General features: G+C 42.7%; 1 pseudogene; it reads right to left on the bottom strand.

Moving 5' to 3' along the window:
- Positions 1 to 7079: 7079 nt before the first annotated feature.
- Positions 7080 to 9365, bottom strand: LOC123083815 (NADH-ubiquinone oxidoreductase chain 5-like; annotated as a pseudogene).
- Positions 9366 to 20772: the final 11407 nt, after the last annotated feature.

Below are 20772 nucleotides of genomic sequence, written 5' to 3'. Positions count from 1 at the left end.
AAACCTTTTCTACTTTGGATCTTAAGTGAATAAAAGGGTGGGTTAAAAAACCATGGCCAACCCCCCTCAAGAAATCTCGCCCGTTGGTTACTGATGGGATGCTAGCTGCCGGTATACAGGAAAAACATGGTACAGAGCATGAACAAGATGTGCTAACACATATCCCTTATATTTATTGGTTCTATAGAAGATGTATGATAAAGAGCTGGCATTAAGTCATGCAACACGCTCAGGCTTTATAAGAGGAAAGACTCTCGCCAGTATAGATTGAACATACGGTGCTTGCTTACAAGACTGCTACTGAAAAAGGCTACCTCTTCAAACTGCTGAATGCCCTATTCCATATATCTTTCCCTGAAAAAGCGTATACTTTTGTTCTATAAGAAAATAAAGCATACTTCTTTTGTGGATCAAGCAGTCTTCTACCTTGGTGGGTAGCGGAGAATCAAATCAATATCGGAGTATTGCTCTAGCTGCTACTGAATTAACCTGGATTCAATCGTGACTCTCTTAACTAGGCTGTACTCCGTCTTCCCCTCTGGACCTCGACAATGGAAAAAGTTACCGGTGTGTAATTGAAGATTCGATGAAAACTAGTCGACCTTTCATCACAAATTGAAGCAGAGGCTGTTAGTTGAAAATCCATTTGCAGATCCTGTTGTTGAGGTAGAACCAACTTCACCAATAGCATAGAATCTATCAGTCGAAGAGATCAGCAGGTACGAGGATAACAAAGACAGAGATAAAGGCTTCGTCAGCAGAGACGAGAGCAGGGCCCTTTTCAAAATCAGAAATAAAAGGGGCGATCAACGAATTGACCAGGTGTAAGCAGAGGGAACTGGAGCAGAGCAATATGTAGCATACTTTTCCGCTCGAGACCCGTGTCTAGACCCTTGTGATCGATAGTCAGACCCATGCTGATGGCACCGAAATCCTGCCCCTCCCACGGAACAATACCACCAATAGATAGGCCTATCCCTTCTTGGACAACCCTGAAAGTATCTTCTTGTACGGACTGAAACAAGACAAACTACTCGCGGGACCCACTTAAGATCTCTTTCTTTAGTTTTTTGCTTTATTCCTTTATTAGAAAAAAGTAGCTTCCCTTATTAGTAGCGCTAGTATCTTTTCATAATGATGACTTTTTTCAGAGCTTCCTAGATTTTGAGAAGCTGAGGCATTGCCCGCTGGGGGGAAATTTGATCAAAACTAATAACAACTAGTCACGATTAGGGACAAAGCTCAGCTAGTATACGTAATGTGTTCAAGGCACATTTCCTCCAACAACTAGACTAAAGAAAATAAGGGCTGAAGGATTTACTTAAATGTTGTTGCATGAGTGTCTTCTAAATGAGTGGTTGATGATTCACTTTCTGATTATTACCCGCTAGCTATTGAAGCGGCAGTGTGACGTCGGCCCACTGCGGAATGGGTGCCACCTAACTATGATTCGGTGAAGGTTCCACCTTCCTTCCATAGATATAGTTATAGTAGTTCCACTCTAGTTGGATCGCGCCCATGCTTGCTCAGCTCCAGGATCAGGTTCCTAAACCTATTTTCAATAAATAAGTCATCTGGTCTATGTTGTTGGAGTTCCGCATGACACCTTAATCCCACCTCTGTGTCTAAGGAATAGCCTTTTCTTCTTTTCTTTATTGTTCATGGGAACATGTAAGATTAGCAATGGAAATTTAGCTACGGCCGTCCCTTCCTCAAGCAAACAATGCGAGACTTAGCTAACGAAACAGGAACTCCATCCCTTGACACTAATTTCTGATACATAAGTGGAATCGAAAAAATGCGGGAAAAATGCACATTCAATATTGAGAAAATGTTGTGTAACTGACCTTGCCTCAAGGTCTTGAGAAACCAGAAACTAGTGTTCGATGGCCCAACAAATCCTATTGGTTTTCGCAGGGGATGTCATTTTTACGAGCTTTCGCATGCTAAGCCTGACTATGGATTTTATATAGTTATGGAATAACCTTCTTATCCACGAGTTCTTCGGCCAAATACTCCTTATATCGCTTGTTGGGCCCTTGATTCCGAAGTACCAGTACCAAAGGCAGACTTGAATGCATTAGGATGGGAAGCAGCCTAGAAGGTGCTTAAAGATAGGTGACAGTTGTGAAAGTTTAGTCGACTTGTCGGCAGCCACTGACCTTTCTTTCATCAAAAGTAGGAATGAAAGCTGGCATGTAGATAAGGAAATGTCTTTTCTTCTCTTCTACTCGGCTACGGACCTTCTAAAAGGAGAAGCAATAAATACAAAAGTTCTAGGTTTGGATTTGAGTGAGCTCCCAGATCGGTAGCTTCAGATATCCCCTTAGACTGGAATGAGAATTTCGATAGATTTCTTTGCTTTAAAGCATAGTTGCAGGTAGGTTATGCTCCTTTGCTTCATCCCTATAGTCTAAGGATTGCCAATCAAACAGTAGCAGTAGACTAGCCATATTCATCTTCTACAGTCTCCTGTTTCCCCCTATTTAAAATGGTAAGCCTGCGCAGCAGAAAAAAAGGCGCGATAATCGTACTCGATCCCTTAATCCCCCAATAGGGCTTCCATACCCGAGTCAATTCTTTCCTTCTTGTGCGAAAGCAAGGCCTCTTTCTCGACTTTACTTGAATGCCATTTACTGAGCTATCTTCTTTTTTCATCTTCTGGTGAAAGCACATTTTATTATTTTACGGAAGCAAGACGAAAGGTCATTTCGCCAATTTGGGGAATAACAGTTAGAGCAATCGATCGGAGAAGGCCCCCTAGTATTGAGAATGAAAAAGTGGATTCATTCCCCAGGCATGTGTGTGTGCTCTCCATGGGCCTGATCTCGATTTCTTCTTAAGCTGTTATGTCCTCCGAAGTGAAGTGGATTGGTCGGAAGCCAGACTCCAACAGCATCGATACTCAAATAACCGGCTCTGATACATGGCTTAGAACCTTCAATCTTTAGCCATTATTCCCAGTTCAGGTGGTTAGGTACCAAAAGTTATAAATAGGCCCAATTTCTCCTTTTATACTAGATTTCCTTAACAAGGGCATCCAATTCTTGAAACAAGTCACGCTCCCTTCTCTTTCCACTTTCACTTTCATGCCCAGTTCTTTTTCGACTTGGCAATCGTAACAATTTATGTAAAGCCTCCTGATCCGGAGAAACATGCTCGATACATTCTAGTGAACTACGAAGAGAAGCTAGAACGGTGGAAGCCTGAATCCAGTGAGTGCCCATTCTTAATAAACTTGGGAATAGTAGCTCCTATGGTTTCTAGAGCGAGTGAATGAAATGCTATCTTCTTATGAGCGGAGATAGAGAGCTATGTCACAATCAATAAGTGAGATGATGTGGGCGAGGAATCTTCTGTCACAGTAGAGGTCTTCTTTTCGAATTTAAGTGGGACTAGCTTCTTCCTCAATTGATATTACCGACGATCTAGCAATTCTATCCTTTAGATGAAGATAAGTAAACCATTTCTTGAATTGCATGATTGAGTGATGAATGCGGACAATAACAAGACTACTTTGTTTATAAAAAAGATCGTATAACCCCCGATCCCTACCTGTTGTAGAGAATCTATCGTCTAAACTCTTCTGTGCCATTTGCCGCCTAATACACTATTTCTGTATAATGTTGTTTGCTGGTGCATATCTCTTGATTGACTATTTATTGGTTATTAAGCATTAGTGAACTGACCTATGTACAAGTTCTGAGTCAACCCCCAGATCTGTATCTCCTTGCCTTGTAATCTCTCATTCATCTATTTATGTGCATACTTTAGCGAAGTCTCCAGCCCCATAAATATTAGTTAATATTGATGCTTAAATCAATAACTAAAACTAAAGTGCCGATCATCCCATGCTACCACATGATTTTTCAACAACATGACATATTGAGAAAAATCTATGTTAGAGCTGCCATTTCTTTACAGTTACATTAGTGTGGATTGTTCTTCTGATTCTATAGGCCTGGCACCCTAGCTTCGATAGATTTACTTGATTTTGCAAGCTTGGCACAGGAATGTGATATGGGTCATATCCAGCACCTCCCTTGATTCTGTGGAAATCCATCCAAAAAAGCATTAGTTGGATCGGCGTAAAGAACAAGACGAACGTGGTACTATCTCTATTAGGACGGTTATGAGGCTCTGCTCTTTTTTTTCTTTATTCAATATCTATTCTTTGTTTCCTATATTCCGCTAATTTTTATCTTGAATGTATCTTTATGCTTAATAGATAACTAGTGATGCTAGAGCTGTCAAGAAGGCATTGTTTTCAGTATCAACAATCATCTACAAATGCCCATCAAAAGAGACCATTTCTCTTGAAACTTTTGTCCCTCCAAGCATTGTACATCCATCAGAGCTTCCTGTCTATCTTGCTAGTAACTTCTACTCAATGTCAGATGCAGCTATACCTTATGGAATGGACATCCAAATCTAGCTATCTTAGCAAAGGAAGTGGCATTCAAATCTACATGTTTTCTTCTTTAGCCTTTTTGCCCAGTGTTGTCATTATTGACACGTTTTTGTGATCCCTGTTTTTGAGATCCTCAATGACTACCACCAGAAAGGGAATGTGACCACCATTCTTATTTGAGAAAAGTGTCTCCACTATAGCACTAACGATCCTAGACAGCAGAAAAAGCTTGATTGGAGCTAAGAACTATTTCTAAAGGACCCCTTCTACTCTTGTGTGGAAAGATATTTCTTCGTTCAGTCTAGTCTGATTTAAAACGTGTTGTCTACTATTATAGGGGCTGTCGTTAGGGTCACTCCTTCTTATGCCGGGAGATGGCAGTTATCTACATTTATTAATAATAAAGAATATGGGTGTGATTGTCATCACAATGGAGTGATCGAGTAATCAGCCCTGTAGGTTCCTCTCTATTTAGATAGACCCCATCAACATGGCCATTCCCTTCTCTTGGTAGCAAAAACCCATTAGAGGTTTGATTGTCAAAAGAAAACAGACCAGAAACTCGAAACTATTCCTACTCGCCAGGTGGCTTTATCAATTTGAGTTTAAAAATAGGGAAAAAAGGGTGTCAAAAGTAGAAGTATCATATCTTCTTAAGGAGCCCAACTCTAGCTAGAGAATAAGAGGATTAGGTTTTGGCAGGATGCGAGGTGCCAACTTATTAAGCACGAGAGTCGTAAGATCCCGGTTATAGAAAAAGAGTAGGCCAATCCCAATCTTAGGCTGCAACAAACAAGGAAATTCCTGTCATCAAATCGGCCTGATCCCCAAAAGGAAATCGCAATACAAAATCCCTATATACGATATACGATAGATTCCAGGCACCTTGCTACATGACACTTGTCTCGCATTGCATTACTGACTGCTTCTTCTTCTGATTTCTTTGCTTTGATGATGCCCTTGTCCCAAAGAGAGTTCTTCAGCTGAAGAGTACTTTGGCACCCTAGAACACATCTCCCTCTGGATGAAGCCAACAGGTCTCAGACAAGAGTAGTATATGTGGCTTCATCGAAAACTATCAGCCAAAATCCAAATAAAATGCATCATAGACCCAGCATCATCCTTCACTGGGAACTACAAAAGCAACATCCAACTTCAACCTAGCGGCCCCTGCACAAAAAACCTATGATATATCAGAAAGGAAAACCTTTTTTACAGTATGAGAATTTGGCCCAATAGTCTCTCCAATTTTAAGTGATCAAGCCACCACTGCTACCAGTAGGGAACAGGTACTACCACCTCCTCCAGCTCTAGCTGAGCTCTCCAGTTCTTCTCCATCAGAGAATCTGTGCAATCCAAGCCTTCTGGAACATCATCCACCCGCAACTGCTTTCTCTCTTGCAGCTCTTTCATAGCAATGGCCTTTATGTTTGGAGGCTAACCCAGGCATCCATCACTCTCATCCCAAAGAAAAAAGATGCCAACACCGTCGAGGATTTCAAGCCAATCAGTATCATCTCGAGATTCATGAAAATCGTTTCAAAGAAGAGGAACAAACATTGTCTTTAACAACACTCATCCACTTATTGACATTGACATGTATCAATCGGCATTTATCATGGGTCGCTAACTCATAGAAACTTTCTTGGTTCTGACAGAACCACTTATCTTTCGCCACAAACAAAAGATCCCTATGGTCCTACTCAAGGTAGACTATCGCAAGTCATTTGACCGAGAAAGAGAAGAGTTGTGTCTTAAAGTAAGGACAAGGATGTGGAAATCCACACACACTTGTCTTTCAGGCCCAGCCCACCAGGGAATTCCAAATCGTTAGCGGCGGGTCTTTCTTCTTTTGGGTGAGATGTGGAGCTACTTTTTCTTTCTTTCATTCCATCTATCTTTGTATGCTTGGGTGAATGCCATAAGCGGATTTATATGCCCCGGATCCCAGGGTTAGGGTATTCCCTATGTTGAGCCTACTCAGATCAGAACAAAACTTTTGCTTTCGCCTATCGGTCAACTTTAAACAACCTTCACATTTCCTGCTGAGATCCCAAGTCTCCAAGTGGGCCCTCTTGGCCACCTAAGACCTTGGCTTTTTAGAGAATCCCGCTCATGTGTCGTAGGACTTGTAGCTCGGCAATCCACCGGGTAGGTTTTTTTATCCTTCCTTTTTTGAGTGTCTTCTTGGATAGTTATAGCGGCCCATAGGCGCAAGATGTTCCTTGTGGAGGGCGGCGGTCCCCTGGACATAGCATAGTCCTTTCAGGCAGTGGTCGTTTAGTCCATGGTCCTTTGGATGGTCGGTGCAAGGCCAGAAATTGGAACACATTGATTCCGCTCATCCCTGTCCTTCGCTTCAGTGCCTCCCTCGGTGTGGTCAGTACTCCATACCGTCGAGCAGCAAAGCTTACACTTCTTCACTTATTATGACGGTTCACCAGGGCCTCTTTCCTCCTCCCTTTCTGCACACTTGTAGGGGTCCAGACCCCCACAAAAGGGGAGGGAGTCGACTGGACATCTCAGCCATTGGCGGGAATTTCGCCCGCATCCGATCCCCAATTCTTGTTGACCCCGGATGATCGTGTTGGGTAAATTGTGACCTCGTACGATCGTATCGGGTGATCAATAGCCGCTTCATCACAGTACTGACTTATGGGCTAACAGGTCACACTTTGGCCAAGTATCCTACAAAGAGACTCCCGAGAGCCAAAAGTATTAAAGGAATGGCGAATGGGTGCATCATCCAACATGAATTAGTTGGTACTAGAAATGTTAGAAATAGTAAACGAAAGGAGTAATAAGAAGTGAAAAGGACAGAGACACTTCCCAACCAGAAAGCAAAGTTCCCACTTGTGGTATACTTTGTGTAAGCGAGCTCTAAGATCACATCTTTAGAATAAAATCCTGTTAGAAAAGGAAATCCAATAAGAGATAAGCTGCCCATGAGCATCATGGCATAGGTCAAAGGAAAGGAGGAGGCAAGCCCCCCATCTTCCGCATATCTTGCTCATCCGACATGGCATGAATCACCGAACCCGCACTGAGGAAGAGTAATGCTTTGTAAAACGCGTGATTCATTAAGTGAAAGACGCTAACTGAATAGTTAGAGATGCTGCAAGCAAAGATCATATAGCCTAATTGACTGCAAGTTGAATAAGCTATGACCCTCTTTAGATCGTTCTGTAATATTCCAGTGGTTGCCGCAAGGAATGACGTCATAGCTCCTGCAAAAGTAATAACAATCAAAGCCATAGGTGAGTATTCAAATAAAGGGGAGCACCTTGCTATCATGAAAACGCCAGCAGTTACCATAGTAGCTGCATGAATCAAAGCAGATACTGGAGTGGGACCCTCCATTGCATCGGGTAACCAAGTATGCAATCCTATCTGTGCAGATTTCCCAACAGCACCAATAAAAAGTAAAATACAAATCATAGTTATAGCATTGAATATCATATTGCAAAAAATCCATTCATTTATTGGAGCACTAGCACAAGCAAAAATGGTTGAAAAGTCTACTATTTGAAAGAGAGTAAAACAACCAAAAATCCCAAGAGCTACTCCAAAATCACCTACTCGATTGACAAGCATAGCTTTTATAGTAGCTTTATCCGCCTCAAGTCATCTAAACCGGAAATGAATTAACAAATATGAAGCAAGACCTACTCCCTCCCATCCCAGGAATAATTGAAGAAAGTTATCTCCAGTCACCAACGTTGGCATAAAAAAAGTAAAAATGGATAAATAACACATAAATCGAGGGCTATGCGCATCCTCAGACATATATGAAATGGAATAAAGATGGACCAAGCTACTTATGAATGTAACCACAATTAACATCACTACGGTCAGGCTATCGAACACAGAGTCAAAAGTGAATTACGAGTCAGGCCAATCTGCGAATCGAGCGAGCTCCCCTTGCAGTGATGTGGTGGTGAACCTCTCATTCGTCTTCAGTGCTCTCCGAACGGTGCGGGAAGGTTTCCCATCACACGACTCACCAACTTGATCTTCTACGGGAACCTTATGTCAGAACAGGCCTGGCAAAAGAAGTTCGGTCTCGCTTTCCTTTGCCACTCAAGTGTACGGCATCTGCCGTGCTTAGGCCCCTTCTTCCCTTCCCTAATCCAAAAATGAGTCTGTCGCCTGCCTGGCACTATATGGGTATACGTATGTCGTGCAGGCCAGCCTCCCTTGGATTTCAGGTGATTAACTACCGAAGCGAAGAAAAGGCTGGATCAAGAAAAGGGGGGTACTACGAGCCCTCTGCCCCACGCATCTAACCAGCTCGCGTGGTTCACCGGTTCCACTGACGTCACCCTTAGATAGAGTTATTCAGTCGATACAGAGATGCGATTAAAGTGGGGGGTGTGCTATCCCTATTGGGATGGGCCCTTCCCCATAAGGCCCCACCGTCAGGGCATAAGTGCCCTCTTGCTACCCATATGCAAGGCACCGTCTTAGCCTTGCCTTACCAGGATCGCTCCCACACCTGTCATGTTCGTGATCGGCCTCCTCAACTGTGTATCGATCCAAAGGCAGGGCGGCAGAGCCCCCAACCAATGGGAGTAGTTACGTCCAGTATGTCCCCCCTCGATTCCGACATGCTATGATACCCCAGGGTGGGTAGGAGTGGGTCAAGTCCGTATCACCGTAAAACACCTGCAGCGTCCGGATCTGATCTATCTACTCGGCAATTCATCCGGTGACTTCACGGTCGCCAAAGAAGCCCCAAGAAGCATCAAACATTTCCGATGAGATCCATGGAGCTATTTTGAGATAGCAAGCACTAGCTCCGAGTGCGACTTCATAAAAGCAAGAAAAGATAAGATCAAAGAAAATGAAACGCACATGGTGGTCATTATAGCGGTTCCTTCAGATCCTAGAAAATGTCCGAAAAACTGGCTATGGAACTACCAAGCAAAGGCAAAAGCACAATAAGTAGATACATAAGATCGAGTCTCTTAAAAAAATCAGAAAATGTTCAAGCGGCCTGTCATTGAGACAAAAACGTGTTAAGCATATAAGCACTTTCAACTTGATTTGCAGTGGTCAGTTACGCAAGACGGGAAGAGAGTTTCTTCTTCATAGTCCTTTTATCCCAATATTAAGGATAATGCGTGGGCCTTTACTGAAAGAAGATGGTTGATCCCCTTGCCGACTCATTCCATCCTCCCCCCGGTGGGTCGTCCTCTTATTCACTCTCGCGAGCAAAGAAGAAGAGTGACAACATTCAAGCCAGCAATGGACTGAGGTATGAGACGATAAAGGTAAAGAGAAGGGGCCGTCGTTGGTGCATAATAGATCTTTCCTATCTACGATCTTTCTCAGTGCATAAGCGAGGCTTCGCGGTCGAAGTACCACATAAGCAATAAAGCCAATAGACCTTGAATAGCCTGTACGAAATAACTTGTGAAGAGGATTTACTAGAGTCTGAAAATCTTGTACGCAAGTTGGCACAGCGCTTTCAATCAATCTCGCTCATCTGGTCTGCCCGGTCAAATCAGCGATCATGCCCCCCTTATTCTAGCGGAGGAACAACTTCATCAGATTCATTCCCTTGCTAATCTGCCTTCAAGCCTTGTTCCTTCTTCCGCTTCATCTATCGTAAAATTCTATATGCCACAAATAGAAGTAGAAAGAAATCCTAGCAGTCATTGAGATTGAATCCAGAGGAAATCACAATCCAATTACCGTGAGAGCGAATTAACAGAGTCAGTTCAACTAAATGGTCAAAATCAGAATAAAGGAAGGTAACGAAATACTTCATTAACAAGGCCCGTTTAATTAACAATTTTAGCTTTCTTTGCTCACCAGCTTTTTTCTGCGCCCCTTCACTCACTTCTGAATGACTCCTTTAGAACTCTCTTTTGGTTGGTTACTTCATTGAAATAGAAAGTACATCTCTAACTCCCGGCTAACGCGAATCATTCAAAAACTATTACTTATTGGGTTGGGCAACCGACACATGAAATCGATGCCGGGCTACACTTCCTTCAATTAATTGTTTAGGTTTACTTTGGAAGAGCATTCAATCCAGGTGTGGAAATCATTCCGACTTCATGTATCTGCCCACCCTAGCCTCTTGGGAATGTAGGTGTCCGAGAATGGAAGCTCGGCAACAGAGCAAACCGGAAGAAGTATGTACCTCATGAAGCAAGGACAAGCCAGAGCTCTTAGTATGCCCACTTTTGCAGGATGAATCCGTTCACTTTGTGCTTCTCTGTCGCATTGGACCTAGAAAGAGTGCAAACAGGAAGCATAGATCCTTGAGAAATAGAGGAGCTATGAGTGATGTCCACAACCTCTAATGTTCCAAAAGATATAATCCGTCACTCGCTCTAGAGACCTCAGTACCGTGCTAACTCCAAGAATTTCCTTCTTTTCTACATAAAGCATCAGCTGCTGGATAGAAATCAAAAGCATTTATTTATAGCTGACAGTTAGCTTTCGCTTGATTTCTTTCTTATAAAGTTACATTTTGTTGATTGTAGATTGGGTCGGTGTAAATAAAGGGTGAGCTCCAAACTATAGTGGGAAAGGCCGAGTATACACCAACCATACTTTGGAGTGAGAAGGAGATCCTAACTAACAAAATAAGGCATCTGATACTATGCTGAAAAGTCCCGTTTGGTCACTTTTCAAAAGAAGGATGTGCCACTATTTTATCATCATCTAGCACTGCTTGACTTGCTTTCACAGCTTTTAGCTTGAACGTGGCACTAAAGCCTCCATGTCAACTAAAGAAAATAGTTCAAGACAGTAGAGCACAGAGGGAATTACCAACATGGGTTCAGCACTTCATTTAGTGAATGCGGAGATAAAAGCAGCTGCTATTGATGTGCAATTGGACCACTCGCATCGCTCCTTGACACGAAGGCTATAAGAATCAGAGGAAATACTGGGCTTAAATGACTTTGGAGTTCAAACCTGGCAAAGTCCTTACTTACTCGGCTCTAGGCCAAAGCGATGAAAAGACCCTTTATTTGATATGGTCACGCCCATGAGAGAAAGTCTATGTAACACCCCGGACACACCCGTCGGTGGTCATTACTCCTGGCGGGATCTAGACTGGCCCCACAGATCAATACTAGTCTTTTTTGCGCATTTTGTCCTCACTCATGCGCACCCGGGAGCAACTTCCCGATAGGTCACCCATACTGACACTACTCCAAGATGAGCACGCTTAACTTTGGAGTTCTATCCGAATGGGCTCCCGGAAAAGAAGGAATTCCTTATTGATATAAGTAGTCTATCATCCCTAATAAGCCAGGCTATCACATACACTCCCACTCAGAGGAATCGACGTCCTCGTCGGGCCACAGGAACGTTCCCTCTTGGTACAAATGTCTGTGCTTCCAGTCCGGTACATGTGTCATGCCGCGTGCCACGACGGGTCACAAACGTCATGAAAAACATGACCACGCACCTGTCCGCAACCATCTGTGTAACCGCAAGGGTCAGCTCTGATACCAACTTGTAACGCCCTGGACACACCTGCCGGTGGTCGTTACTCCTTGCGGGATCTAGACTGGCCCCACAGATCAATACTAGTCTTTCTTGCACACTTTGTCCTCACTCATGCGCACCCGGGAACAACTTCCCGGTCGGTCACCCATCCTGACACTACTCCAAGCTAAGCATGCTTAACTTTGGAGTTCTATCCGAATGGGCTCCCGGAAAAGAAGGAATTCCTTATTGATATGAGTAGTCTATCATCCCTAATAAGCCAGGCTATCACAATATAGCCCTATCAACACCTTCTGATCCTAGTTGGCTCGAGTAAGGCAGGCTACTTCTAAGCAATGTAGAGAACATTGAACCTCATTGAAAAGAAATAACTTCCGACCAACATAAAGATCTAGCAACCTTTTGCCTGACCTCGGCTCTGACGCATTCCTCCTAGCCTAGATTTTCACTACATTCTTTGGGATCAATGCCTACTTCTTGAACTTGAAATACCTGTATACCTTCTTCGATAAGTGGAATTTTTCGCTTGAGCGTCTACTTTGGCGAAACCATTGTTATTTATGCTATGTATTTGTGGCCTAGCCCTCTATAAGGCACACGTTTTTCATACGTGAGGCTATAGAAGGAAAGCAACAATCCTGGAGGAGGAAATAGTTCACTTGTTGGGCACCTGGGCTCCCTATTCGTAAATTCACTTACGTGACGAGCAATAGCAAGGCGCGCTGCGTTTGAATGACATGTTATTTGAATAATATTGCTTCTGTGTCGCATGTCTCGATCTTCCAAAATAGGAGACGACTATGGACAGAGATACCAGGTAAACGGAGTGCCAGTGATTGCCTTGGTTGATAGTGGCAGCACGCACTATTTTGTAGACCCCAAAGATTGTGAAGCGGGCAGTTACGACTCAACTCCATATAAACCTATGGAAATCATAGTAGCAAATGGCGCTAAGATGTATTGTGAGCACAAATGTGATGGCATGCTATGGGTAATGCAAGGGAAGGAGTTTTAGTTTGATATGAAAGTCATGGAGGTAGGTTCGTATGAGGGGGAGATTCGATTTTGTTGCTATAAGAAGGAAGGGCCAATTATTTTCTCAACCAGTGCACCATCCATAACATTGGTCAAGGAAGGCAAGAAAGTAGTTTGAAAGGGAATTCAGGATCAGACAAGGAGGTCAGTAGAAAGAGGAAGGGTGCAGTTACAACAAGGAGAGATTTGTATGCTCGTGCAAGCTTTTCCAGTGAATGCCACCAGCAAAGAAACTAGAATACCTAACAGTATGAATAAGTTACTTACCCGAGACTCTGACATTTTCAATGAGCCAAAAGAGTTACCACCAGACCCATGATCATGTAATACCTCTTCTGGAGGGAGCTGAGACGACTAATCTCAGGCCGTATAGATACTCGCACGATCAAAAGGCAGCCATTGAAAACTTGGTTGATGAAATGTTAGCAGCTGCTGTGATTAGGCCAAGCTCAAGCCCTTTGCCCTTTTCAAGTCCTGTACCTGTAGGTAGGATGTGTGGGAGTTGGCGATTGTGTATAGACTATAGGAAACTAAATAGCCTTACCATTAATAAACCCCATTCCTTTCGTGGATGAACTCTTGGAAGAGGGCAGTCCCAAATGAAAAAAAGCCATTTATCGATCCCAAGAATCAAGTGAATTAGTTTTATTGCTTTTCTTCCTTTAGCTTCTGTTTATTGCAAGCACATATTTTATAGTACTACTTGAGTAGCTGGAGTAAAAGGGAGTCAGAGGTAAGCCCTAGCTAGCCTCCCCACTCTTCCCTATACACGAAACCCACAGGTACTTTCAGGCGTATGATAGAAAATCTGATACTGCTTTTTAATGGGTATTTCCTGCTTACTATTAAAAGAAAAGTTGTTATTGCTTCATATCCCCTTTTTCCTCTAATTCGAGCAAGTAAAGGCGCAGCTTCCTCAACTTTGCTTTATAGTTTGATATAATATAGAATTGGATTTTGCTTTCCTTTAAGGAGCTCTAGCTATCTTGCTGATCCACCAGTTCATACTATTAATGAAAGCTCTTTCACCCTGCCGGCGGGTAATCCCTTACTGAGCCTACTCAAGCAATCTCCCATTAGCCGTTCTTTACATTATAGTCAAGCGATTGTAAACTCCTTATTTAGGCTAGCTACTTTGCTGATTAACAAGATTATCGCATTGGAGTTGTGACAGTTATGTAAACTACTTCTCTAGCTAGTAATGAATCTGAGGTCAAAGCCAATGACTACGCCGGATGTTGCATTTTCACAGTGAGGGAAGGATGGCTTGACAGGCTTCGTTCTGGATGTTGTAATCTCTTCTCATGGTCTTTGTTCGCTTTATTATCCCATTGTGAGAATGGCTAGGACTGTGGATCCACACGCCCCCCCTCTAGTCAGTACTTTCCGAGTAGCGCAAGGCTTCTTCGTTGGCAAATAAACGAATTAATGAACTAATTTCCTTATATGACGTGAACTTGAACTAGCATTGATCAAGTCCATGAGCTCGTAAGAAGGAGTTCTTCACGCGAGAAAGTCCACGGCTTAGCTGAATTCAATAAAAAAGAAAGTATCCAATCGACTTTAGGAGCGCCATATGTTTCTATCTAAAACGGTAAAGCGAGGCTCGCTATAAGGGTCATAGCTAGTTCAGGATTGGTAGGAATGTAATACAAATGATTGTAATATGAAAACCCCCAGGGGAGCTAGCCTTTGTGTTAAGATTAAAAATAAGAGCCCTCTTTTCATACGACTCGGTGGTTCCATTGCTCTATCTGGCCACAAGATTCGATCGCATACAGCACGAGCACGAGACAGGTTGGGGACTTAGAAATGATCTATGCTCCAAGAATTGACCCCTAAACTACCTTTGCCCGCCTTTTCTTGTAGAATCCATTCCCCCTCTTTTATATATTTAGAATGCTTTTATGGCTAGTGGAATGAGGCTGGAACCCATCAATATCGCTAAACCGGGAGAGTTGCTTGTGTTGGGTTCAAAGTTTCGCTCTACCAAGGCAAGATATAATAGAATATAATCTAATCTAATATGCATCTAGCTTTAGCTGAATATCGTGAGTGTTCAGCGAAGTATGCTAGCCATTGGCCTTACGTTCATGATACTCCTTTCTGTCTTTGCGATGTTTGGTTATAAGAGAATGTTGCTCATCAGAAAACGCATATAGCAGCCTTCGTTGATGGGACAAACGCTCTAGTGTATGCGTTACAAGGCAACTAGCATTTTGTCATGGAAGTTCATGAAAAAATGTCATGTTGCGACTCTACATGTTATAAGGAGCTAAATCAATACGTGCCGGTGCTGCTACAATCGCTTTGGCCGGGGCTTAGCAGAAAGGTGTGATTCGTGATCTCGATCATTTAAATGATCCTATCCTTAAGATTGGTTTTGGAAGATATGTCAAACATTCGAGAATGGCGCTGTTGATCTAGTTAGGTTTCTAATTGTTGAGTGTGAAGTTCTGTTCTAAAAATATTCGTTTCGTTGGAAAAACCAACGCCGACGTCAAGACCAGTCTCCTTTCCTTTCTCTTTTCGGGAGCAGAGCTGAAAAAGATGGACAGTAACGATGTCGTAATATCAATTTATCGGCCTCGTCATCAAAAGTGGCTTCCAATTGCTTGAAAAGTGGCTTCCAATTGCTTCCAATTTCACCGCCTAGCTCAAACTGAACGCGATGTAATAAAACTTATGGTTGACGCCGTAGATAATATAAAGCCAATATGCGAAGTGGTCAAAGTAGGAGTAGCAGGTACTATTTTTTATGTTCCTGGGATTGTAGCCAGGGATCGTCAACAAACCTTAGCTATTCGTTGGATCCTTGGAGCAGCTTTCAAACGACGTATAAGCTACATGATAAGCTTAGAGAAATGTTCATTTGCTGAGATACTGGATGCTTACCGAAAGAGGGGAATTTCACGTAAGAGAAGGGAGAATCTTCATGGACTGGCTTCCACCAATCGGAGTTTCGCGCATTTCAGATGGTGGTAAAGTGATACCACATAAGGAGCTCTTCCTCATTCAGTCATACTCAACAAAAGTAAGAAATGTTTGACCCAGATCCTTTTTTCATCTTCATATAGAAAGAAAATCGGCCTTCCTCATACTCCCTCCTTCATTCATAGAGTTGGAGAAATCCACAAGAGGCCTTCCCGTTCATAATTGCATAAAAGAACCATTCTTTTTATGAAAACTCTTGTTCCAACCTCACCTCAGGTCGAATGAATACGAAAGGGGGATCAATCAAATCAATAAGCCATGAATGAAGAAGTAGTGGGCCTTTCGCCTTATTTCGTTTGACTCGTGGAGATGAGAAATCTACTTCAAAGAGAGGGAAAGAGTGCTAGTCTGAAAGAACAAGCAAGGGATGAGTGCACGGGAGCGAAATCCATTGCGCCCATGCGCATACGTTTTCTTGCTAGGTAATTTCTCAGAAAGTTTTTGTGTTGTTGATTCCTATTCCTAGGTGTTGTGCTTTTTCCCCTATGCCTCCTATTGGTACTAGTGGAGTAGGATTGGCCTGTAATACAGAACCTATAGGTGGTGTAACCTTTCGCTCAATACTCAAATCTACAATTGAAGCATCTGAGGCTGTATCAATCGAGGATACACGACATAAGGAATTGTTAGATCTCCAAACTGAACTTCGCCTTCACCAAGCGTGGGTTTTCACTGGTCCTAACTAACGGTTGGCAAGCGATCCCCTATTCTGCATCCCGAAGATCAGACGGCCCAGAGCCAGAGCGATCATTCAAGCAAGTTACTCAGCTTGAGTTTTTCAGTCAATCAATAGATTGTGCAGTTTCTTAGTCTTTTGGTCCACGTCTTCATGACTTATAGAAAGGGTTTCTTTCTTTTACAAGATCATGGAAGCTTCAGAAACCATCCGAGATCTTCTGGAAACAAGAAATGTTGCATCAAAGGGTTCAGTGGTCATATCATAGTGAAATCGAGTTTCTTGATTTAGTCGATATCAAATTCCCAACTTAGAAATTCGAAAGGACTAAGATTCTACTTCTTCCTCAAATACTGGGAATGTGGATTCAAGTATGATATCACTATTCCACAGATCTCAAGAAAATGAATTGAACAAGTTTGATGGCTGGAAAAGAAGATAGGAATGGGGCACCAAGGAAGGATTGTAGGTAGGGATGCCCTTAGATCCGTTCCCAATAGCTCGTGATAAGGCAAGAAAGCGAGTAGATACCCGGCCCTCGCATTAAAGCATCGATCTAGTCCTCTATTAGATATGAATTTCCCGTTGGAAATCGAGGTACACACTCCAAAAATCCCTGGTTTTTGCCTTCGGTTAGCAACTCGTCTAAGTTTAAGATCGTATTCCATCTTCGTAAGGACATAGAAAGGGGTTTCGGTAGTGACTATCCTATCAATAGACCGAATGGTCATCAGTTGCCCTCACGGCCCAAAGCCGTTTTTGAGCTCCATCACATGCTTAAGAAGGACTTGCCGTGGAGCCAAGGCCTATTTATGAGCCAGACCTAGAAGATCACTGCTTTCATGCTGGTCATTCTAATCACTATGAGAACTTCTCCCAAAGAGGGTTCTTATTTCATTTCAGTAAGTAGTCGATTGAATCGGTTTCTAACCTAAGGAATGTGTTATTATAACCAAATATATCATCCAAGAGCCGATCTCTTTTTCATTAAGTATCATTAACAGACCGCTTGCTTACGAGCTTGGTAGCTGCCTTGGAGCCGAGGCAGACGGAGGAACCTCTCGAACCTGGAATCCACTTTCCACTTGTCCTCCATATTCTCGGGTCTGCTGTTTGACCAGTATCTAATGCTATTTCTTACTTCGACCAGACGGGCACTTTCGCATTATGCAGTGAGATCGCCTACTCCTCTCGAGGTTGGCATTTTCGAGTTCATATTTCATAGGTCACCATAAAAATTCCTACCTTTCAAATTAGCATATTTTTAGGAACATATCGAACTTTCATCCCTGCATTATCTGTGCAAAATTTTATCATTGTTTAACTACTTCCTCAAACCATTCAATGCGCTATCTCCATCCTCTCATCCATCTCTATACCAGAACAATTAATTAGGCCCAGCCCTTCTATCACCGGCCTTGTTGAACTAATTACTTTCGTCTTCGTGCCACCTCAAAGAAGACATTTGATCATGGGCTTTTTTTGTGATGAGGCTAGTTTGAACTATGCTTTTTCTCCTTTCTACACCCCTCTTGACACAAGTTTCGCACATCCAGTTCTCTTATTAGAAACTCCCTATAGATATACTTCTTACTAACTGATTATGGCTTCCCTGACTAGAGAAGGAAATGTCGGGAGGAAATAGAGATGATAGGACCACCTGAATGCTGGAGATGACTGCTCGTCGTATTCCCTCGAGCAAAGCGGAGAAGAGAAGGGGGAAGAAAAAAGGTTCCTAACTCATTGGATAGCTTAATCTATTGGTCAGGGATCCCATCTTTCCTTTATTTAGGTGCCTAGACTTTTCGGGGCATAGGGTAGATTTCACAGTCCTTTAAGTGAATACGCCTTCTCTTTATGTATAGAGCTCTTAAAGAATGGATCAGGTCCTAGCAAAAAAGTCCAAGGTCTGAATACCAAGAGCGGTCAAACACAGTGATCGGTCCCGGTCAATGGGTAGAAAAGCCCGCCCTATAATCTGAAGTAGTCTTCGACTAGGTATATAAAATGGATAAAAAGAAAGAAGGGGAGGAGAGGAGATAGATGCATTTCAATAGGCGTATATGATATTGGAAAGAATGGAATCGAGTAAGCTTAGGCCAACCCATAAGTCATCTTTGTGTAACTTCCCATATGCCTACTTCTAAGCTAAAGTAAGGAAATAGGGTGAGATAAGCAAGAATGAGCTGAACGAAGACGTAAGGTTTGTTTAGATGTAGTCTTTGTGCTTTTCAAGTTGCTTCTTGCGAAATCAACTAAGTTCGAAAAAGCCATGCCTAGGTTTCCGGGAGTTTAGATAAGATATGTCAGCTGTTGGAGGATCAATATTATCTGGGGGATCCATATATTATGAGGGAGTATGGAGAGGGGGTCTAGAGATAGTACAGTCTGTAGTGAACCTATTCATTAAATGGACTTTTCCCTTACCTCTCATCAGCTTCCCTTTCCCTCGCCGGTGCAGTGCCATCTGGATACCTCATAAATAAATCAAGCAGGCCAGCTAGTAAGCGATCCCGAGGGGCTATCTTCTCTCCCATGCTGGTGCCTTGCTTAACTCAAGTATAAAGTGGAAATTAAAGCCAAAATCTGGGGTGATAAAATTCCATTTGAATCTTGAGATCCAAGAAGAAGGATAGCTTCATGAGTTCGTTCTGACTCCTAGCTTAGCTGGAAAGCTTTTGCTTGTATCTGGCAGTGGGTGTAACATCCATCATACTCACACAGAAGAAGGTTTGCTTATCTAGCTCTAAGGCAGTTATAATCATTTACAGAACCAGGGTTTGCACCTACTGAGGAGGAGAAAGGGCTGATGACCCATACTAGAACTCCAAGATAAGATCTTTCAGTCGATCAGACGGCCGAGGCCTTTAATAAGGTCCGGTTGTGCCAACGAGTTCTTCTAGTTATGAATCGCCGTAGGGAGGTAGCATTACATTTTTATTAGAAAAATAGAGCTCCTCATAGAAAAGAATGGCGAAGAAAGTGTTAGAGTACTTTCTTTCTGTTCAGTCCTGGAACTTATTCTTTTCCGATCGACCTATCAACAGTACCGATCATACCCCGTCGAGCGAGTTAGGAGCTGCTCACAAAGAAGGCCGAAACCAGATGAGATGGCCGAAGCAGATTTCAGAGAATAGGTAACTTCACCGAAGTCTACTTTATTTTAGAATTCAAATTCAATTGATGCAGCACATGCTGACCATTTTAAATAGGTGGAAACGGGAGACTGGAGAAGATGACACACTTTTGAAGAGATATAGTCACGTACCTGCCCCAGGAGGGGGCTTTTGTTCGATACAATCACTGAACTCAACCGCTTAGACTCGAGATGGCACTTGAAAACTCGTACAGAAATCTATCAACTTGACATAGAGGAAGAAGTGGCAGGGTGTAGGTCGGCTGTTTTAAGTCCGGATGGTTCCTCTTGTTGGCATGGCGTTGGTATGTCTCGCTATCCTTCAACTCTGGATCCGCCATCCTTCAAAACAACAACTACCAAAACACGAACTCAACGGCTTAGAACCGTAAACCATATACCTTCTTGGTAAAACACATCTCAAACAGATTATTATCGAAATGAATGGATTTTATCGCCTTAAGTAAGAGAAAAGGTTTGTGCTTTCGCCAGAAATTGACTACCTACCCATTGATTGGATTTATTCTTCTCCCAGATCCAATAGAAGTTTCCAATGAGTCATTGCTAACTGCTTTAGTAGGAATGATCGAAAGCAGCAGGGGTTTAGTGATCAAGCTCTCACTTTAAAGTCCCTGCCAGCAATACCAATTCCCATGCTCTTCGATGGTTCTTACGCTCTGAAAAGAATCCTTCTAAGATTTCCTCCTAAAAACAACCTACGTTCCATTATAGACATAGAATCTATTGTTGACCTACCCAAAGTCTTCGTTTGGTTCCTAGAACCATGGAGGAAAATCACTTGAGCAGTGACAGGTCAGCATCAATGGTTTTGAGATGCAAAAAATCAGTCAAACAACACTAGCAGATCAGCAATCCGATCGGGACCTTCGCACTTGACCATCGTAAAGGGATCGTTGTTGCTTGGTCGATCGATCCGTCCTTCGACCCCAAAGTTGTTAATCCAGATCAGAGTTCTTTGGATGGCATGTAATGGATTTCATTATGAAAAGGGTCATTTTTTGATGTTGTAAACTTCATATCCAGAGA

Source organism: Triticum aestivum, chromosome 4A (assembly GCF_018294505.1).
Source record: "Triticum aestivum cultivar Chinese Spring chromosome 4A, IWGSC CS RefSeq v2.1, whole genome shotgun sequence".
NCBI lineage: Eukaryota > Viridiplantae > Streptophyta > Magnoliopsida > Poales > Poaceae > Triticum > Triticum aestivum.
The sequence above is the reverse complement of the archived record's forward strand: the minus strand, read 5'-3'. Positions and strand labels throughout refer to the sequence as shown.